This window comes from Callorhinus ursinus, unplaced genomic scaffold (genome assembly GCF_003265705.2).
Source record: "Callorhinus ursinus isolate GAN/ISIS: 27379988/994484 unplaced genomic scaffold, GSC_fseal_2.0 scaffold63, whole genome shotgun sequence".
In the NCBI taxonomy this organism is placed as follows: Eukaryota; Metazoa; Chordata; class Mammalia; order Carnivora; family Otariidae; genus Callorhinus; species Callorhinus ursinus.
The window spans coordinates 1,275,297-1,284,730 of record NW_027397125.1 but is presented as its reverse complement, the minus strand read 5'-3'; the positions used below and the strand labels follow the sequence as shown (position 1 = coordinate 1,284,730).

The window sequence follows — 9,434 nt, the reverse complement described above, 5'->3', positions numbered from 1 at the left end:
GTCTCTGCAGCCGGCTTCCCCGCTCTGATACCTGGGAGCTCTGGCGCACTCAGGCACCCCCGGTCTCTCCGTGACCCCAAGGGTCCTGAGACCACACTGTCCCGGGAGGATTCCACCCCCCGCTTAGCCACTGCAGCGACGTCCCTCTGCCGAGCCAACTTCTAAAAGGTCCGATTTTGTGCTCCGCGGCTCTATCACTTGCCAGAAGCGGCCGACGGAGGCCCCTCCCCCGCCGTCTATCCTCCCGAATATCGCCTCAGATTCACTTCTCCGCACGCCCTACCTTCCAGTAAGTGGTCGCTTCTCTGTTCAGAGAGTTGTTGCTACTCTCCTGTTCGATCTCCTGTTGAGTTCGTAGGTGTTCAGAATGGTTTGATCCCTATTCAGCTGAATTCCTGAGACCAGACGAAATCCAGGTCTCCTACTCCTCCGCCATCTTGCTCCGCCCCCCAATATTAATTATTTTTTAGAGGCAGGGGGAAGGGAGGGAGAGAGGGGGAGAGAGAATTTTAAGCAGGCTCCACCCCCAGGGCAGAGCCTGACACAGGGCCTGATCTCATAACCCTAAGATCATGACCTGAGCCAAAATCAAGAGTTGGATGCTTCACTGACTGAGCCACCCAGGTGCCCCTTAACTTTAATTTTATTTATCAGTTCCCTGATAACTAATGAGGTTGATGCCTTTTTATATGTTCACTGGACATTTGGATATCCTCTTTTTTGAAGTTCATATTTTAGTCTTTTAATATTTTTTCCAAAATGTGTTTTCTTTTTATTATTGATTTATAGAAATTTGTTTTATATTCAGGATACATGTCCTTTGTCAAATTCTGGTATTAAAATATTTTCTTTGCTTATATAGTTTGTCTTTTCACTCTGTTAATAATATCTTTGTGGAGAAAATAAAGTTTTAGTTTTAATAAAGTCCAGTGTATCACTTTTTCTTTGTAGTCACTGTTTTTGTGTTGTGACTAAGAAATCTTTGCCTAAGATCTAAGATCATGAAGACATTCTTCTCTGTTATCTCTAGTAGATTTATTATTTGTTTCATCCATTTGGAATTGACATTTATTTGGTGTAAGTTGGGATAAAAGTACCTTGTCTCCATATGTATATTCAGTTGATCCCTGTGTTTTGCAAATCAGGTGGATTTATATAGATCCATCTATGAAGTAGAGAGACAGAATATGAACATGTAGAAAAGAGCTTAAGAAACAGAGAATACAATGAGAATGTACAACATAGGCACAGTTGAAGCCCTAGAGGAAGAGGAGAGACAGAATCAACTAAAAACAATATTTAAGAAATAGTGACTGAGAATACTGATGAGAAATATCAAATCACAGAGTTTGGAAGTACCAATAACCTTAAGTAAGATAAACAAAAATCTGCAACTATACATATAATAGTATAATGGGAAAATCCAATGCAAAGACAAAATCTTAAAAGTAGCCAGGGAAATAAACGTTACTATCAAAGGAGCTACAGCAAGACTGACAGTAGACTTTTTATCATATAAGGTGGAAGCCAAAAGACAATATAACAACATCTTCAAAATGCCAAAAGAAAACAAGTGCTGACTTAGAATGTTAACATCTTTCATAAATGAAGTGAAATAAACACATTTTCAGACCAGCAGTGAAAAAATTCATCATCGGAACAACACAAAGTAATTACCAAGTATTCTTCAGGCAGAGGGAAAATGATTCCAAATGGAAGTCTGGAGATAACAGGAAAAATTGAAGCAGAGAAAGATTGAACATGGGTAGATATAAATGAATATTGACTATACTAAACAGTAATAATGGGCTGTAAAAATATGCTAGAATATAAATTGTATGGGAAGTTACTTGTCTATTTTAACGTTCATGCATTGTCTACGAAGAAAATTTATAGTAGAATTTGATAAATCAAGAATGGATATTGTAATATCTAGGGAAACATCTAAAGTAATAGTAAAAGGATGAATAACTATGGAGGTAACATATAGGAATACTGAAATAAAAAATGAATCCAAAAGAAGGGAATCAAGGAAAGAAGAAATAACATAGAAGATATTTTATTGAAGATTCACTGGAGAAGGGCGGAGCAAGATGGTGGAGGAGTAGGAGACCTGGATTTCGTCTGGTCTCAGGAATTCAGCTAAATAGGGATCAAACCATTCTGAATACTTACAAACTCAACAGGAGATCGAAGAAAAGAATAGCAACAACTCTCTGAACAGAAAAGCAACCACTTTCTGGAAGGTAGGACGTGCGGAGAAGTGAATCCGAGGCGGGGAGGGGGCCTCTGTGGGCTGCTTCTGGCAAGTGAGAGAGCGGCAGAGCACAAAATTGGAACTTTTAAGAAGTCCGCTCTGCTGAGGGACGTCGCTCCAGTGGCTAAGCGGGGGGTGGAACCCTCGCGGGACAGTGTGGTCTCAGGACCCGTGGGGTCACAGAAAGAGAGGGGGTGCCTGAGTGCGGCAGAGCTCCTGGGTATCAGAGGAGCTGGCTGCAGAGACAGAGCCGAGGTGCGGGCTCTCAGCTCAGGGTGGCCATAAACTGTGATCGGTGACAGTCAGGCCACTGCTCCAGCAGGGACCCAACAAGCAGCAGATCCGGGGAAACTCCCCGTCCTCCCCCGGGAGGACCAGCGCGGGAGCGCACCACAGGGATCTGCTGGGTTTGGAGACTCCACACAGCGACAGGTGCCAGAGATAGAAACGCTCAGTCACAGGCCGGGTGAGCACGGAGTTCGGCCGGAGACCGGGGAGACAGGAGTGACTGCTTTTCTCTGGGGGTGCACTGAGGAGTGGGGCCCCGAGTTCTCGGCTCCTCCCAGGCGGAGATTGGGGGCCCAACATGTTCACTCTCGTCCTCCAAAGCTGTATGGAAAGCTTTCAGGGAACAAAAGCTCCCAGAGCAAACCTGAGCAAATTAGTTAGCCGGACTGGCAAGGGCGGGGCAATTCGGCCTCCGTCAAAGACATTTGGGAACCACGGCAAAAGGCCCCTCCCCCAGAAGATCAGCAATAACAGCCAGCCAAGACCAAGTTCACCGAACAATGAGAATGGGAGAACTCCAGCGCTAGGGGAATACTGCACATAGAATTCACGGCTTTTTTACCATGATTCTTTAGTCGTTCAGAGTTAATTTTTTTAACTTTTTTTTTTAATTTTTCTTTTTCCCTTTTTCAACCAACATCTTATCAATCCCTTTTTTAAAAAAACATTTTTATTTTTCGTTTTTAGAGTCATACTCTATCCCTTCATAGTAGTTACCCTTATTTATGGCATACATATATAAGTTGTTTTCTTTCAAAATTTTGAGATACAGTTTCTTCTAACATATCAAAATATACCCTAAATCTCTAGTGTATGGCTTTGTTCTAGTCTCCTGCCTGATCACATTCTCTCCCCTTTTTTTTCGTTCTTTTTTTTGTAATCCTCTTTTCTTTTTTCAAACACCTTCTTATCAATTCCTTTTTTAAAATTTTTAATAATTTTCCTCTTTACAGTCATATTCCATCCCTTCATCATATCAACCCTTATTTTGTACATGTATAAGTCTTTCTTTAAAATTTTAGGAGGCACTTTCTTCTAACAGATCAAAATATACCCAAAATCTAGTGTGTGGCACTGATCTATGCACCAGCCTGATCATATTTGATCATATTCTGTTTTTGTTTTGTTTTGTTTTGTTTCTGTTTGTTTTTATCTTTTTCTTTTTCTTTTTATTTTCTCTTTCTTTTTTCTTTCTTTCCCTTTCTTTTCCCCTGGTTTCAGGTCTTTTCTGATTTGTTTAGAGTATATTTTCTGGGGATATTGTTAACCTGTTAGCATTTTCTTCCCTCATTCATCTATTCTCCTCTGGACAAAATGGCAAGACAAAAAAAATCACCTCAATAAAAGGAACAATAGGTAGTACCGTTTGCCAGGGACCTACTCAATACGGACATTAGTATGATGTCAGACCTAGAGTTCAGAATCATGATTTTAAAGATACTAGCTGGGCTTGAAAAAAGATTGGAAGTTATTAGAGAAACCCTTTCTGGAGAAATAAAAGAACTAAAATCTAACCTGGTCAAAATCAAAAAGGCTATTAATGAGGTGCAATAAAAAATGGGGGCACTAACTGCTAGGATAAATGAGGCAGAAGAGAGAATCAGCAATATAGAAGACCAAATGATGGAAGCTGAGATAAAGATAAAGATAAAGAAGCTGAGAAAAAGAGAGATAAACAACTACTGGAACACGAGGGGAGAATTCGAAAGATAAGCGATACGATAAGATGAAACAACTTAGAATAATTGGGATCCCAGAAGAAGAAGAGAGAGAGGGGGGCAGAAGGTATATTAGAGCAAATTATAGCAGATAACTTCCCTAATGTGAGGAAGGAAACAGGCATTAAAATCCAGGAGGCACAGAGAACCCCTCTCAAATTCAATAAAAATAGGTCAACACCCCGACATCTAATAGTAAAACTTACGAGTCTCAGAGACAAAGAGAAATCTTGAAAGCAGCTCTGGAGAAGAGATATGTAACCTACAATGGTAAAAATATTAGTTGGCAACAGACCTATCCACAGAGACCTGGGAGGCCAGAGAGGACTGGCATGATATCTTCAGAGCACTAAACGAGAAAAATAAGCAGCCAAGAACACTATATCCAGCTAGGCTGTCATTGAAAATAGAAGGAGAGATAAAAAGCTTCCAGGACAAACCAAAACTAAAGGAATTTGCAAACACGAAACAAGCCCTCCAAGAAATATTGAAAGGGGTCCTCTAAGCAAAGAGAGAGCCTAAAAGCAGCATAGACCAGAAAGGAACACAGACAATATACAGTAACAGACACCTTACAGGCAATACAATGGCACTAAGTTCATATCTTTCAATAGTTACCATGAATGTAAATGGGCTAAATGCCCCAATCAAAAGACACAGGCTATCAGATTGGATTAAAAAACAAGACCCATCGATATGCTGTCTGCAAAAGACTCATTTTAGACGCAGAGACACCCCCACATTGAAAGTGAGGGGGTGGAAAACCATTTACCATGCTAATGGACACCAAAAGAAAGCTGGGTGGCAATCCTTATATCAGACAAATTAGATTTTAAAACAAAGACTGTAATAGGACACTATATCCTACTTAAAGGGTCTATCCAACAAGGAGATCTAACAATTGTAAATATCTATGCCCCTAAAGTGGGAGCAGCCAATTATATAAGGCAATTAATAACAAAAGCGAAGAAACACATTGACAACAATACAATAATACTGGGGGACTTTAACACCCCCCTGACTGAAATGGACAGATCATCTAAGCAAAAGATCAACAAGGAAATAAAGACTTTAAATGACACACTGGACCAAATGGACTTCACAGACATATTCAGAACATTCCATCCCAAAGCAACGGAATACACATTCTTCTCTAGTGCCCATGGAACATTATCCAGAATAGATCACATCCTAGGTCACAAATCAGGTCTCAACCGGTACCAAAAGACTGGGATTATTCCTTGCATATTTCAGACCACAATGCTTTGAAATTAGAACTCAATCACAAGAGGAAAGTCGGGAAGAACTCAAATACATGGAGGCTAAAGAGCATCCTACTAAAGAATGAATGGGTCAACCAGGAAATTAAAGAAGAATTGAAAAAATTCATGGAAACCAATGAAAATGAAAACACAACTGTTCCAAATCTTTGGGATACAGCAAAGACAGTCCTAAGAGGAAAGTATATAGCAATACAAGCCTTTCTCAAGAAACAAGAAAGGTCTCAAATACACAACCTAACCCTACACCTAAAGGAGCTAGAGAAAGAACAGCAAATAAAGCCTAAACCCAGCAGGAGAAGAGAAATCATAAAGATCAGAGCAGAAATCAATGAAATAGAAACCAAAAGAACAGTAGAACAGATCAACGAAACTAGGAACTGGTTCTTTGAAAGAATTAACAAGATTGATAAACCCCTGGCCAGATTTATCAAAAAGAAAAGAGAAATGACCCAAATCAACAAAATCATGAATGAAAGAGGAGAGATCACAACCAACACCAAAGAAATACAAACAATTATAAGAACATTTTATGAGCAACTCTATGCCAGCAAATTAGATAACCTGGAAGAAATGGGTGCATTCCTAGAGATGTATCAACTACCAAAACTGAACCAGGAAGAAATAGAAAACCTGAACAGACCTATAGCCACTAAGGAAATTGAAGCAGTCATCAAAAATCTCCCAAGAAACAAAAGCCCAGGGCCAGATGGCTTTCCAGAGGAATTCTACCAAACATTAAACAAGAATTATACCTATTCTTCTGAAACTGTTCCAAAAAACAGAAATGGAAGGAAAACTTCCAGACTCATTTTATGAGTCCACCATTACCTTGATCCCAAAACCAGACAAAGACCCCATCAAAAAGGAGAATTACAGACCAATATCCTTGATGAACATGGATGCAAAAATTCTCACCAAAATACTAGCCAGTAGGATCCAACAGTACATTAAAAGGATTATTCTCCATGACCAAGTGGGATTTATCCCTGGGCTGCAAGGTTGGTTCAACATCCGCAAATCAATCAACGTGATACGATATATTAACAAAAGAAAGAACAAGAATCATATGATCCTCTCAATAGATGCAGAAAAAGCATTTGACAACGTACAGCATCCTTTCTTGATCATAACTCTTCAGAGTATAGGGATAGATTGTCCATACCTCAATATCATAAAAGCCATCTATGAAAAACCCACAGCGAATATCATTCTCAATGGGGAAAAGCTGAGAGCTTTCCCCTAAGGTCAGGAACACAGCAGGGATGTCCACTATCATCACTGCTGTTCAACATAGTTAGAAGTCCTAGCCACAGCAATCAGACAACAGAAAGAAATCAAAGGCATCCAAACCGGCAAAGAAGAAGTCAAACTCTCACTCTTTGCAGATGATATGATACTGTACGTGGAAAACCCAAATGACTCCACCCTAAAACTGCTAGAACTCATACAGGAATTCAGTAAAGTTGCAGGATATAAAATCAATGCACAGAAATCAGTGGCATTCCTATACACCAACAACAAGACAGAAGAGAGACAAATTAAAGAGTCGATCCCATTTACAATTGCACACAAAACCATAAGCTACCTAGGAATATAACCAAAGTGGCAAAGGATCTGTACTCAGAAAACTATAAAATACTCATGAAAAAAATTGTGGAAGACACAAAGAAATGGAAAAACGTTCCATGCTTATGGATTGGAAGAACAAACATTGTGAAGATGTCAGTGCTACCTAGAGCAATCTACACATTCAATGCAATCCCCATCAAAATACCACCCACTTTTTTCAAAGAAATGGAACAAAATATCCTATAATTCTATGAAACCAGAAAAGACCCCGAATCGCCAGAAGAATGTTGAAAAAGAAAAGCAAAGCTGGCGGCATCACAATTCCAGACTTCCAGCTCTATTACAAAGCTGTCGTCATCAAGACAGTATGGTACTGGCACAAAAACAGACTCATAGATCAATGGAACAGAATAGAGAGCCCAGAAATGGACCCTCAACTCTATGGTCAACTCATCTTTGACAAAGCAGGGAAGAATGTCCAATGGAAAAAAGACAGTCTCTTCAACAAATGGTGTTGGGAAAATTGGACAGCCACATGCAGAAGAATGAAACTGGACCATTTCCTTACACCACACACAAAAATAGACTCAAAATGGTTGAAAGACCTAAATGTGAGACAGGAGTCCATCAACATCCTAAAGGAGAACACAGGCAGCAACCTCTTCAATCTCAGCCGCAGCAACTTCTTCCTAGAAACATCGCCAAAGGCAAAGGAAGCAAGGGCAAAAATGAACTATTGGGATTTCATCAAGATAAAATCTTTTGCACAGCAAAAGAAACAGTCCACAAAACCAAAAGACAACCGATAGAATGGGAGAAAATATTTGCAAATGACATATCAGATAAAGGGCTAGTATCCAAAATCTATAAAGAACTTATCAAACTCAACACCCAAAGAACAAATAATCCAATCAGGAAATGGGCAGAAGACATGAACAGACATTTTTCCATAGAAGACATCCAAATGGCCAACAGACACATGAAAAAGTGCTCAACATCGCTTGGCATCAGGGAAATCCAAATCAAAACCTCAATGAGATACCACCTCACACCAATCAGAATGGCTAAAATGAACAAGTCAGGAAATGACAGATGTTGGCAGGGATGTGGAGAAAGGGGAACCCTCCTACACTGTTGGTGGGAATACAAGCTGGTGCAGGCACTCTGGAAAACAGTATGGAGGTTCCTCAAAAAGTTGAAAATAGAGCTAACATACAATCCAGCAATTGCACTACTGGGTATTTACCCCAAAGATACAAAAGTAGGGATCCGAAGGGGTATGTGCAACCTGATGTTTATGGCAGCAATGTCCACAATAGCCAAACTATGGAAAGAGCCAAGATGTCCATCGACAGATGAATGGATAAGGAAGTGGTATATATACACAGCTGAATATTGTGCAGCCATCAAAAGGAATGAGATTTTGCCATTTACAGCAATGTGGATGGAACTGGAGGGTGTTATGCTGAGTGAAATAAGTCAATCAGAGAAAGACATGTATCATATGACCTCACTGATATGAGGAATTCTTAATCTCAGGAAACAAACTGAGGGTTGCTGGAGTGGTGGGGGGTGGGAGGGATGGGGTGGCTGGGTGATAGACATTGGGGAGGGTATGTGCTATGGTGAGCGCTGTGAATTGTGCAAGACTGTTGAATCACAGATCTGTACCTCTGAAACAAATAATGCAATATATGTTAAGAAAAATAAAAGAACAAGATAGCAGGGGGAAGAATGAAGGGGGGTAAATCGGAGGGGAGACGAACCATGAGAGACTATGGACTCTGAAAAACAGAGGGTTCTAGAGGGGAGGGGGATGGGGGATGGGTTAGCCTGGTGATGGGTATTAAAGAGGGCACGTTCTGCGTAGAGCACTGGGTGTTATGCACAAACAATGAATCATGGAACACTACATCACAAACTAATGATGTAATGTATGGTGATTAACATAACAATAAAAATTTAAAGAAGATTCACTTGAGGTTGAAGTGCCCATTAGAATATCTGGGCCACCGTATTACCAGCAGTGGAAATTCCTTTGTTCTTTTTGAAATAAGTAAACCAGTAATTTCCCTACTCTTTCATAAACCAGTATTTATTTTATTTTATTTTATTTTATTTTATCTTATTTATTTGAGAGAAGGGGAGAGAGAGAGAGCACAAGTGGACAAGGGAGAAGCAGGCTCCCGTTGAGCCGGAAGCCCAGTGTGGGGCTCTAGCCCAGGACCCTGGGATCATGACCTGAGCTGAAGGCAGATGCCTAACTGAGCCACCCAGGTATCCCTCATAAACCAGTATTTTTAGTATTCTTCTATCAAG

At 40.3% G+C, this 9,434-nt stretch overlaps 1 protein-coding gene across 1 annotated transcript in view; it reads left to right on the top strand.

The window, feature by feature from the left end:
- The window catches only part of GPR158 (G protein-coupled receptor 158), a 453,369-nt gene that overhangs the window by 189,207 nt on the left and 254,728 nt on the right, over nt 1-9,434 (top strand). The gene's annotated exons all lie outside the window — the stretch shown is intronic.